This window comes from Diabrotica virgifera, chromosome 8, assembly GCF_917563875.1.
Source record: "Diabrotica virgifera virgifera chromosome 8, PGI_DIABVI_V3a".
Taxonomy (NCBI): domain Eukaryota; kingdom Metazoa; phylum Arthropoda; class Insecta; order Coleoptera; family Chrysomelidae; genus Diabrotica; species Diabrotica virgifera.
The window spans coordinates 7,821,624-7,835,168 of record NC_065450.1 but is presented as its reverse complement, the minus strand read 5'-3'; the positions used below and the strand labels follow the sequence as shown (position 1 = coordinate 7,835,168).

At 33.8% G+C, this 13,545-nt stretch overlaps 1 long non-coding RNA gene across 1 annotated transcript; it reads right to left on the bottom strand.

Moving 5' to 3' along the window:
- Positions 1 to 10,469: 10,469 nt before the first annotated feature.
- Positions 10,470 to 13,032, bottom strand: LOC126890481 (uncharacterized). The gene is made up of 3 exons (XR_007700335.1): positions 12,728 to 13,032; positions 12,475 to 12,669; positions 10,470 to 10,692 (listed from the first exon to the last, which is right to left on the bottom strand). It is a non-coding gene; the product is annotated as an uncharacterized LOC126890481 (long non-coding RNA).
- Positions 13,033 to 13,545: the final 513 nt, after the last annotated feature.

The window sequence follows — 13,545 nt, the reverse complement described above, 5'->3', positions numbered from 1 at the left end:
TCATTGTTCTGCTCATTATGTTTATATCATCCGCGTATGCTGCTAATTTGGTAGATTTGTTTGTAAGTATATTATTTCCGCTCACCGTCAACCGTCTAATTACATATTCAAGAACAAGATTAAAAAGCGTTGGAGCCAGTCCGTCTCCTTGTTTCAGTCCTTGCGTTATCGTAAACGGATCAGTGATCTGTCCTTGAATACATACTTGTGCTTCTGTTTCTGTCATTGTCATTTGCACTACAAGAATCTACAGGTCGAGCAAGTCTCGTAAATTTCACGATTGCGAGTCACGCTTCACGCAACCGTGTTTGCGTACTTGTGTTTCGAGTTGCGTGGTCGTGCGGAGTTATATTTACCAAATTTGAATATAATCGTTTCTACTGATTCATAATAATATATATGGCTACTGGGTGTAAAAGATAAATCTTATTCTATCTGTTCTTAATGAGTTTTAGATAATTTTAGTTGTATTTCTTTGTAATTTTGTGTTGTACAAAGATTAATTTAACATTTTCTCCGGAAGTATTAATTTAGAAAGATAATATGCTTCATTGGTGTTGTGTTTTGAAGTGTGAAATGCAAAGTAATTGTGATAAAGTCAAGATAAAGTTCACTTTTAAACTGAACTAAATAAGGTATCTGAGAGACAACAATGGTTAAATGCAATACAATGTACAGGTTTTACTAGCGAAATGAAAATTTTCCTGTCCTGTCTGCTGTAATCATTTTATATCTGGTAAGTTACAATTACAACAGTAACGATTTTTGAAGATGTTAACATTTTAATCTTATAGGAAAACCAGCCGACTTAATCGATAATGACAATCTCCAGATTGGGTTCCTTCAATAAATATGGGCTATAAACACAATGAAATACGTTCCCCATAATCTAAAATGGAGTGGTATCAAAGGAGAATTAAAGGAAAAATATTCATATTGAAATTATTTATAAGGCACTGGACTGTCTTAAATTCTACAATAATACTAGGTGGGTAAATGATTTTAGACATTTTTCATTAAGAGTAGATTAAGACTAAGTAGATTTTCATTCAGTAGATTTAAGACTTGTTTACACGGGTAGAGTAATAATGCAAGTACTTGATAGAGTAGAGTAACTCTACCTGTAAAAATGCTCAGCACAGTAGAATAGCTGGTAGAGTGTATAGTTGGAGTTAAAGTAGAGTGACTAGCAACCTATGGCAAAGTAACTACTCTATGACCACCACTACTGCCAAAATGTCTACTCGGCTGTACACTCTACCCATGGAACACGCTCAATTATGGCAGAATAGAGTAGGTAGGAGAGTACATGGGGGCGCTGTCATTCTGGCTGGAATTGTGTTTTGTGTAAATAGTGAAAATGAAGTTCACCGAAGATGAAACTTTAAAACTTGTATTGCTATAATACGGCGAATACCAGTGTTTATGGAATTTAGGTAGTGTATACTACAGAAATAAAAGTTTGCAGCAAGCTGTGGAGGATGAAATCGTCGAAAGAATGGCAAAGGGGGCTTTGGAGTAAACGAGCTTAAGCAAAAAATTAAGAATTTAAGGTGCACTTATAATCAAGAGTGTTTAAAAATACAAAAATCGGTTTCACTATACTAGCATCAGTACTATACTTGTACTCTCCTCATGTGAATGGTATCAAGCCATTTTTGGTAGAGTACTACCGCTACTCTACTCTCCTCAAAACTCTACCCATGTAAACAAGTCTTTAGAAACAGTGGAAAATGAGGTAGCTAGTAGAGTAGTAGTAGAGTAAAATATACTGGTTTAGCAAATTACAATGTTTTAAGGTAATACAGTAGCGATAAACAGGTAGCCAAAACGTGTTCCAAGATTGTCACTGTAATTTTGAATATTTTTTCGAGGCATTTGGCACACGTATTCGTAAAATAATAAAGAATGGCGGTACAGAGCCCAATTTGAAAAATATATTAATATGTGGAAATTACTCTGTAATTATACAATATTTAAAAAACCAGCCTGTACCGCCATTAAGAAGAACAAAAAAATACACTTTCTTCAAAAAACTTTTTTATCCGATGCCTAGATTTTGTGTAATTTTGGAACTACTAATGAAATAAAAAATTTTAGTAGTTCCAAAATAACACAAAATCGGATAAAAAAGTTGTATTTGAAGAAAGTGTATTTTTTTTTGTTCTTCTTAATGGCGGTACAAGCTCGTTTTTTTTATATTGTATTTAATTACAGAGTAATTTCCACATATTAATATATTTTTCAAATTGGGCTCTGTACCGCCATTCTTTTTATATTACGAATATGTGTGCCAAATATCTCGAAAAAATATTCAAAATTACAGCCACAATCTTGGAACACATTTTCGCTACCTGTTGATCGATACTGTTTCCTCTTAAGATAGTTTTAATAGTTATTTATATAAGTATTAAAAGTACAATTTTAAGACGCGCATGTGAAAGTTAACTTGAAAAAATAATTTTATTAATGTTTTGACTTCCACATCAGATGTCATTGTCAAAATACAAAATATTCATTATTATTAGGTTTGTTCTAGCAAACAGTCAAACTAGTCAAAAACCATCAGCAAACAGTTGGTCAGTAAAAGAACATAATACAGTCACCAGTGCGATCCCCTCTACTCGCGCTGGTCCACTATTCGCTGATGGTTTCAAACTGATGCTAGAACAAACCTATTATTATTATGCATATCATTATCTGTAAATAATATTTCTTCTGATTGTTAATTGTAAAGGATAGAAAAATTACCATTTATTTTATTTTTTTTAGAATCAGCTGAGAGAAGTGGTCTACAAAAAACCAGGAAGGAAACGGAATATGTGGCTACGAAAGGCAAAAGAAAGGTTTACAAAGCAAATGTGGCACATTTTTTTGAAATATTTAGCAATATCGGTAAATTGCATTAAAAAAATGTATGAAAAGATTTTGTTCAATAAAAATGTGTATATTTATCAAGGATGTATTATTTGGTATGGCCACATATCGTCAGTGATGTAATAATACATCCTATCTGTTTTTTCATAAGTTTTGTAAGAGAGACTAAAAACTTGTCTTAGGGTCACCTCCTGTTTTCATATGATATTTTTTGACTTGTTTTGTAGTAAATTAAACTATCTATGAACTACAAAACAAGTCAAAACTTACATATGAACACTGGAGGTGACCTTAAAACATGTTTTTCCATCTCTCATACAAAACTCATGAAAAAACAGATAGGAGGTATTGTCACATCAGCAAGGATGTACAGTGATGAGTGCCCTAATAACCGGCAAAATATGGGCAACATATTTAGTTGTGAGATAAAAAGAAATGAAACTAGTCGAGCTGGGAAATTTAGCGAAATTAACCTTTAAATTTACGTTATATTGATCCCACCTTTACACATATCGGAGGAGTATGTCAACTAAAACTGTCACTGTGACAGTGGTAGTTTCCAAACTCGTCTGATACGTCTGAAGGTGGTACACAATCAATACAATCTAAATGTATAAGTTAATATCGCTAAATTTCCCAGCTCGACTAGTTTCATATCTTTTTATCTCACTACTTAATACATCTTTTGTGCTATTTTGCCGGTTATTAGAGCGCTCATCACTGTATTTCTGGTATATCCAGGGAATGTCTACAAAATATATTTTGAATGTCCAGAGAACATTCGTGGACATTCATGGAATGTTCCAATAAGACATTCAGGTAATGTTTAAAATGCTGACACAGGATTTTCCTGGGATGTTCAGGGAACATGTTTTCGGGGATATTCCAGGAATTTTTCAATGTCTGTGTACCTTCTATGGAATATTTTGGTGTTATTACCGCCGCACTCCACTTGCGATTTGTAATCAGGAAGATTGAACACATTGTTTCAAATACAAGTCAATCCATTTGTGACTAAATAATCATGGATTGACTTCTATTTGAAAGAATGTGTTCAATCTTCACAACTACAAATCGCAAGTGGAGTCCGGCGCTTAGGGCTACTTCCTCTTCGGTATTATGTATTATACTACAGAAATCAGGAACTTTCCTTCTAAATATATGTATGCATCTTGGCCATCAAACATATTCTTCCAAACATTTTTTTAAGGGGTTACATAAGTCTTGTGGGTAAAAAAAGTGACTTTTTAAAAAAATTATATCTCGAAAACTAAAATTTATTTTTATTTATAATTGGAACATGTAAAAGTATAGTACTTAAGGTAGTCTCAAAAAAAGTTTTAGCCAAAAATATTCATTTTTGTAGAGTTTAAGTTTTTTTGCCTTGGCAGCATAACTAAGTCCAGTCTCATCTGAAATCAAAAAGTTTCTTGTAGTTTATACCTCTGGCTAGAATATGAACGAAGGAATTAAAAAAAATGAAATTTGAAGATTTTACATAAGTTTAAACACATTTTTGACCCCAATTTTTCTCATTTTTAAAGTAATTTTTTTTATAAAACAAAAATGACCTCATCTAATAAAAAAATCCTTTGTTCATTCACTAGCCAGAGGTATAAACTACAAGAAACTTTGATTTCAGATGAGACTGGACTTGTTATGCTGCTCACCGCAAAAAAGGGCTGTTGTCGAAAAATTGCAGTCAACTCTACAAAAATGAATATTTTTGGCTAAAATTTTTTTGAGAGTACAGTGGAACCTCGATAACTCGGATTAATCGGGACCGCGGCCGATCCGGGTTATCGAAAATCCGGGTTAGCCGGAGAATATAGTAAAAATTAATAAATAACCTCCATTACAATTACAAAAACATGAAACACATATGCACAGTACACATCTAAATTACGTATAGTTGTATAGAGTGTAGAGTTTTGTTCATTTCTTGGTAAAAAACTCAGTCATACTGTAGAGATGTACCGACACCATAATATGGTAGGTCTGGATCCTGCGTACAAAAAAAAATTGATAAATAGCAAGCTGAAAATTTGTTATTAGCTTAAGGGTGTCTAGTCGGACAAACATTAATATATGGGAACACTGGAACAGGGGAAGTTTTAACTGTGGAACAGGTTAAAAATTTGGAACGGTCAGACCACGAAAACGGCACATGTATTTTTTCCGACAGAACAGACTTAAACTCTCCGAACAGAGATTAAACTCTCATGCAAAAATCAGACTGCTATTTATCACCAAATTGGCGTTTTAATGAGTGGAACATGTAGAATATGTCAAATGACAGGAATTATGACAGGTGATAAATAGCAGTCTGATTTTTGCATGAGAGTTTAATCTCTGTTCGGAGAGTTTATGTCTGTTCTGTCGGACAAAACAAATGTGCCATTTTCGTGTTCTGACCGTTCCAAATTTTTGACCTGTTCCACAATTAAAGCTGCCCCTGTTCCAGTGTTCTCATATATCAAAGTTTATCCGACTAGACACCCTTAAGCTATTAATAAATTTTTAGCTTGCTATTAATCAACTTTTTTTTCATACGCGGGATCCAGACCTATGGTAGCATAATATCATATTATGATGCTGCAATAAATTTATTTTAAAGATTCGTCTTTATCAATCCTACCTTTTCTAGTTTCTTTTCCATTGTCACTGCAACATTTTTACGTTTTGTTACCATTACGTAGACAAAGCAAACACAATCTGAAGCACGATTACATTACAGAACGGAAGTGATTAATAGGCTGTACTACACACAATACAAGAATTTTTAAATAGTCACGTCTTTTTTAAACAATGCTAAGACAGTTTGACATAAATAAAGAAAAAGGAATACAGACAGGTGTCTGTTCTTTCCGATAAGCTGAGACGGTCGCTCTGGCTGCCGCCGTGTGCATGAATCATTTTTACTATTGTACTTATGTGTTCAAATTACACAAATACACATTATCTCTGAAATATTATTTGGCCTACATACATTTTTATTTGATAAAATTGTTAAATTGTTTATTTGTTAAATTTTTGTCTGATGAAAATCGGTCCGGGTTAGCCGGACTTCCGGGTTATCGGGGGCCGACTTATCGGGGTTCCACTGTACTATACTTTTACATGTTTCAATTATAAATAAAAATAATTTTTAGTTTCCAAGATATAATTGTTTTAAGAAGTCACTTTTTTACCTGCAAGACAAACACTTAACAAATTGTTGATTTCAAATTGTAACAGTTGTTTTGCAAAGTATGATGCCCTCTTGTATTTTCTGTGTTATCTTCAAAAAACACAAAACAAAAAAATAAAACAAAAGTTTAACCACCTTCACACCACAGAATCAAGCAATCAAGTTACACAAATTTTCAAACACCTCACCTGACACAGCGTCTCAAGTACGATTGCGGACACCCGGGGCGGTAATCGATGGTGTCACCCCAAATTCTAAAAATAAAGATTGTTAAAATCAACGAAAATCCGATAAACGTATGTTTTGAATAATAAAAAAATTAAGAATTATAAGGTTTGTTCCAACACGACCGAGAACCGTCACGAAACGGTAACGCTTCTGCGCAGTAAACAAAATCCGTTCCAACAAAAATATGATCGTCATCGGATCGTTCTTCCCACTGTTCCAACAAGAATTGTATTCTTTCGGTGACTGTTTCGTGATAATCATTTCAGTAATCGGGCAAATGCATAATGTGCTGGTTGGACTGACTTGCGCACTAGGATTTAATTCTTTAAAGTTTTTGAGCCTTTGATCGACTAAAAGCACACAAGCTATCACCAACAAAAATGACAAATATATGATTACCGTCATGGGACGATAACTGGGCGATACAATTACGAACATGCGCACAACAAACGGTACAAGTAGTTTCGTGACGGTTTCTGGACCGTCCAAAAGTTCATGTTGGAACAAACCTATAGTTAACGAAACTGCGTTAAATAGTATATCATCATCATCATCGTCTAACCGCTATCGTCTACTGCTGAACATAGGCCTTTTTTAAGTTTCTCCATGTCTCCCTATCTTGTGCTACCACTATCTAGTTCCCGGCAGTTCTATATAAGTTTATTTACTTTTTTGGTTCACACTATGTGAATGAATTAAAATATTTTTTTAGCTTTACTAGCGACAAACTCTGAAATTACATTTTCTATATTTATGTTTTGTGTTGCTTCATGTTCGATAGTTAATCATCATCCAGCCTCAAAAGTCCACTGCTGAACATAGGCCTCCTCCCCTCATTTCTAACCCCATCTATCCTGCGCCGCTCTGATCCAGTTTTTTTTAGCTTTGTTAAGTCGTCCGTCCATCTTGTAGGCGATCGACCGACGCTTCTCTTGTCTTCTCTTGGCCTCCATTCCCGTAACCTCTTCGTCCATCGCCCATCTGTCGTTCTGGCTATGTGTCCTGCCCATCTCCACTTCAACCTGGCTATCCTTTCGATGACGTCAGTCACCTTTATTCTTCTCCTGATTTCTTCGTTTTTGATTTTGTCTCGCAGAGTTATTCCTAACATTGACCGCTCCGTTCGATAGTTAATAAACCTAGGTTATTTAGCCTTGTTGACGTCATTGTTTCTCGCAAGTAATTCTTGATTGATTTTAGCTTCCCAAAACTTCTCTCATATGAAGCAATAACCGATACAAAAATGGCCATAAACAATTTTAAGACGACCATTAAGTTTGGGAGAGATTCCATAAAATCCCATTCTACAATGAATTTTAAAAAGTCTACAGCTAACCATTTAGATGCTGCAATATTGGCCGCTTTTAAAAGTCTTCTGAGCCTTGGTATTTCTAGCAGGAGGTTCTTCTGATACCTCTTCATTTTAAAAGTCACAAAATGTTGAAACAGCTAATTTCAACTGTTCACTGTTCGTGGAAAAGCAAAGTGTGTGTCTGCACAGTTTCGAACAATGAAGCCATATTGGACTGATCTGGTTTCGAGTTCAACATTGAATATCAAAACATTTTAACATAATATTATCTTTTTGAAGTTCTACTCGAAGTGTAAGTCCTATAGTAGCTAACTCACTATCCATTCGTTTTCTACGTCGAATTAGTTTTTAGGTGGGAATGTCGTCATCCTCATATTTTGTCGTGGCAAAATCTATGTATTAATTTATTTATAATATGATTACGTTTTTCTTCAATATAAAGACGAAGTGCCTCTATTTTGGTCATGATTGATTAACGGTTATGCCTTTAATTGCACAAAGCGGACATAAGGTTATGTGCAGTACCTCTGGTGTATAAATTTTCTTGTTGATGAGAGAATTCCTCAATTGAAGCAACAACACTATAAAAATGTTCTGCCAATACTTTAACTGCAGCCAGCATAGTGCGCAGTGACTGAGAACTCCAACGCGTTATGGAAAGTCGCTTAACAGATGTTTTGTTGTGTTTAATAAGCACTTTTTATCAGCTAATGGAAACATTTAAAAGAAACTTAAAAATTGCTTCTACAGTAGTTCTGAAAAATGTTACACAAGATGTGTTTTGTGCAAAAGAGTGACAAGAATCTACAGATCGAGCAAGTCTCGTAAATTTCACGATTGCGAGCCACGCTTCACGCAACCGTGTTTGCGTACTTGTGTTTCGAGTTGCGTCAGTTGCGTAGTCGTGCGGAGTTATATTTACCAATTCGCGCAATCGTACTTGAGACGCTGTGTCAGGTGAGGTGTTTGAAAATTTGTGTAACTTGATTGCTTGATTCTGTGGTGTGAGTGTGAAGGTGGTTAAACTTTTGTTTTATTTTGTGTTTTTTGAAGATAACACAGAAAATACAAGAGGGCAGCATACTTTGCAAAACAACTGCTACAATTTGAAATCAACAATTTGTTAAGTTGTTGTCTTGCAGGTAAAAAAGTGACTTTTTAAAAAAATTATATCTTGGAAACTAAAAATTATTTTTATTTATAATTGAAACATGTAAAAGTATAGTACTCTCAAAAAAATTTTAGCCAAAAATATTGATTTTTGTAGAGTTGACTGCAATTTTTCGACAACAGCCCTTTTTTGCGGTGAGCAGCATAACAAGTCCAGTCTCATCTGAAATCAAAGTTTCTTGTAGTTTATACCTCTGGCTAGTGAATGAACAAAGGATTTTTTATTAGATGAGGTCATTTTTGTTTTATAAAAAAAACTACTTTAAAAATGAGAAAAATTGGGGTCAAAAATGTGTTTAAACTTATGTAAAATCTTCAAATTTAATTTTTTTTAATTCCTTCGTTCATATTCTAGCCAGAGGTATAAACTACAAGAAACTTTTTGATTTCAGATGAGACTGGACTTAGTTATGCTGCCAACGCAAAAAAACTTAAACTCTACAAAAATGAATATTTTTGGCTGAAACTTTTTTTGAGACTACCTACCTTAAGTACTATACTTTTACATGTTCCAATTATAAATAAAAATAAATTTTAGTTTTTGAGATATAATTTTTTTAAAAAGTCACTTTTTTTACCCACAAGACCTATGTAACCCCTTAAAAAAATGTTTGGAAGAATATGTTTGATGGCCAAGATGCATACATATATTTAGAAGGAAAGTTCCTGATTTCTGTAGTATAATACATAATACCGAAGAGGAAGTAGCCCCAAGCGCCGGACTCCACTTGCGGTTTGTAGTTGTGAAGATTGAACACATTCTTTCAAATAGAAGTCAATCCATGATTATTTAGTCACAAATGGATTGACTTATATTTGAAACAATGTGTTCAATCTTCCTGATTACAAATCGCAAGTGGAGTGCGGCGGTAATAACACCAAAATATTCCATAGAAGGTACACAGACATTGAAAAATTCCTGGAATATCCACGAAAACATGTTCCCTGAACATCCCAGGAAAATCCTGTGTCAGCATTTTAAACATTACCTGAATGTCTTATTGGAACATTCCATGAATGTCCACGAATGTTCTCTGGACATTCAAAATATATTTTGTAGACATTCCCTGGATATACCAGAAATACAGTGATGAGCGCTCTAATAACCGGCAAAATAGCACAAAAGATGTATTAAGTAGTGAGATAAAAAGACATGAAACTAGTCGAGCTGGGAAATTTAGCCATATTAACTTATACATTTAGATTGTATTGATTTTGTACCCCCTTCAGATGTATCAGACGAGTTTGGAAACTACCACTGTCACAGTGACAGTTTTAGTTGACATACTCCTCCGATATGTGTAAAGGTGGGATCAATATAACGTAAATTTAAAGGTTAATTTCGCTAAATTTCCCAGCTCGACTAGTTTCATTTCTTTTTATATCACAACTAAATATGTTGCCCATATTTTGCCGGTTATTAGGGCACTCATCACTGTACATCCTTGCTGATGTGACAATACCTCCTATCTGTTTTTTCATGAGTTTTGTATGAGAGATGGAAAAACATGTTTTAAGGTCACCTCCTATGTTCATATGTAAGTTTTGACTTGTTTTGTAGTTCATAGATAGTTTAATTTACTACAAAACAAGTCAAAAAATATCATATGAAAACAGGAGGTGACCCTAAGACAAGTTTTTAGTGTCTCTCTTACAAAACTCATGAAAAAACAGATAGGATGTATTATTACATCACTGACAATATGTGGCCATACCAAATAATACATCCTTGATAAATATAAACATTTTTATTGAACAAAATCTTTTCATACATTTTTTTAATGCAATTTACTGATATTCCTAAATATTTCAAAAAAATGTGTCACATTTGCTTTGTAAACCTTTCTTTTGCCTTTCGTAGCCACATATTCCGTTTCCTTCCTGGTTTTTTGTAGACCACTTCTCTCAGCTGATTCTAAAAAAATAAAATAAATGGTAATTTTTCTATCCTTTACAATTAACAATCAGAAGAAATATTATTTACAGATAATGATATGCATAATAATAATAGGTTTGTTCTAGCATCAGTTTGAAACCATCAGCGAATAGTGGACCAGCGCGACTAGAGGGGATCGCACTGGTGACTGTATTATGTTCTTTTACTGACCAACTGTTTGCTGATGGTTTTTGACTAGTTTGACTGTTTGCTAGAACAAACCTAATAATGAATATTTTGTATTTTGACAATGACATCTGATGTGGAAGTCAAAACATTAATAAAATTATTTTTTCAAGTTAACTTTCACATGCGCGTCTTAAAATTGTACTTTTAATACTTATATCATAAATAACTATTAAAACTATCTTAAGAGGAAACAGTATCGATCAACAGGTAGCGAAAATGTGTTCCAAGATTGCGGCTGTAATTTTGAATATTTTTTCGAGATATTTGGCACACATATTCGTAATATAATAAAGAATGGCGGTACAGAGCCCAATTTGAAAAATATATTAATATGTGGAAATTACTCTGTAATTAAATACAATATAAAAAAACGAGCTTGTCGCCATTAAGAAGAACAAAAAAATACACTTTCTTCAAATACAACTTTTTTATCCGATTTTGTGTTATTTTGGAACTACTAAAATTTTTTATTTCATTAGTAGTTCCAAAATTACACAAAATCTAGGCATCGGATAAAAAAGTTTATTTGAAGAAAGTGTATTTTCTTTTGTTCTTCTTAATGGCGGTACAGGCTCGTTTTTTAAATATTGTATAATTACAGAGTAATTTCCACATATTAATATATTTTTCAAATTGGGCTCTGTACCGCCATTCTTTATTATTTTACGAATACGTGTGCCAAATGCCTCGAAAAAATATTCAAAATTACAGTGACAATCTTGGAACACGTTTTGGCTACCTGTTTATCGCTACTGTATTACCTTAAAACATTGTAATTTGCTAAACCAGTATATTTTACTCTACTACTACTCTACTAGCTACCTCATTTTCCACTGTTTCTAACGACTTGTTTACATGGGTAGAGTTTTGAGGAGAGTAGAGTAGCAGTAGTACTCTACCAAAAATGGCTTAATACCATTCACATGAGGAGAGTACAAGTATAGTACTGATGCTAGTATAGTGAAACCGATTTTTGTATTTTTAAACACTCTTGATTATAAGTGCACCTTAAATTCTTAATTTTTTGCTTAAGCTTGTTTACTCCAAAGCCCCCTTTGCCATTCTTTCGACGATTTCATCCTCCGCAGGTTGCTGCAAACTTTTATTTCTGTAGTATACACTACCTAAATTCCATAAACACTGGTAAGCGCTGTATTATAGCTCTACAAGTTTTAAAGTTTCATCTTCAGTGAACTTCATTTTCACTATTTACACAAAACACAATTCCAGCCAGCATGACAGCGCCCCCATGTACTCTCCTACCTACTCTATTCTGCCATAATTGAGCGTGTTCCATGGGTAGAGTGTGCAGCCGAGTAGACATTTTGGCAGTAGTGGTGGTCATAGAGTAGTTACTTTGCCATAGGTTGCTAGTCACTCTACTTTAACTCCAACTATACACTCTACCAGCTATTCTACTGTGCTGAGCATTTTTACAGGTAGAGTTACTCTACTCTATCAAGTACTTGCATCATTACTCTACCCGTGTAAACAAGTCTTAAATCTACTGAATGAAAATCTACTTAATCTTAATCTACTCTTAATGAAAAATGTCTAAAATCATTTACCCACCTAGTATTATTGTAGAATTTAAGACAGTCCAGTGCCTTATAAATAATTTCAATATGAATATTTTTTCCTTTAATTCTCCTTTGATACCACTCCATTTTAGATTTTCTGGAACTTATTTCATTGTGTTAATAGCCCATATTTATTGAAGGAACCCAATCTGGAGATTGTTATTATCGATTAAGTCGGCTGGTTTTCCTATAAGATTAAAATGTTAACATCTTCAAAAATCGTTACTGTTGTAATTGTAACTTACCAGATATAAAATGATTACAGCAGACAGGACAGGAAAATTTTCATTTCGCTAGTAAAACCTGTACATTGTATTGCATTTAACCATTGTTGTCTCTAAGATACCTTATTTAGTTCAGTTTAAAAGTGAACTTTATCACAATTACTTTGCATTTCACACTTCAAAGCACAACACCAATGAAGCATAATTATCTTTCTAAATTAATACTTCCAGAGAAAATGTTAAATTAATCTTTGTACAACACAAAATTACAAAGAAATACAACTAAAATTATCTAAAACTCATTAAGAACAGATAGAAGATTTTGATTTATCTTTTACACCCAGTAGCCATATTGATTTAATTTTGACAGCGTATGAATCAGTAGAAACATTTGTGGCCGGATAGCCCTGGCAGCTAAGGCCATTCAAATGAAGAGAAGAAGTAGAAACATTTAAATTTGGTAAATATAACTCCGCACGACCACGCAACTCGAAACACAAGTACGCAAACACGGTTGCGTGAAGCGTGGCTCGCAATCGTGAAATTTACGAGACTTGCTCGACCTGTAGATTCTTGTATTTGCACTAGTCGTATTAATTTTGATGGTATGCCAAATTCTTCCAATATATTAGGTAGAATTGTTCTATCGATTGAATCATAGGCTTGTTTAAAATCTACAAAGAGATTGTAAACGTCCATGTCATATTCCCATGCTTTGGCTAGTATTTGTTTAACTGTAAATAGTTGGTCAACGGTAGATCTATGTTGCCTAAACCCTGCTTGATATTCCCCGACGATTTTTTCCGTGAGAGGTTGAAGTCTTCGATTAAGGATGTTTG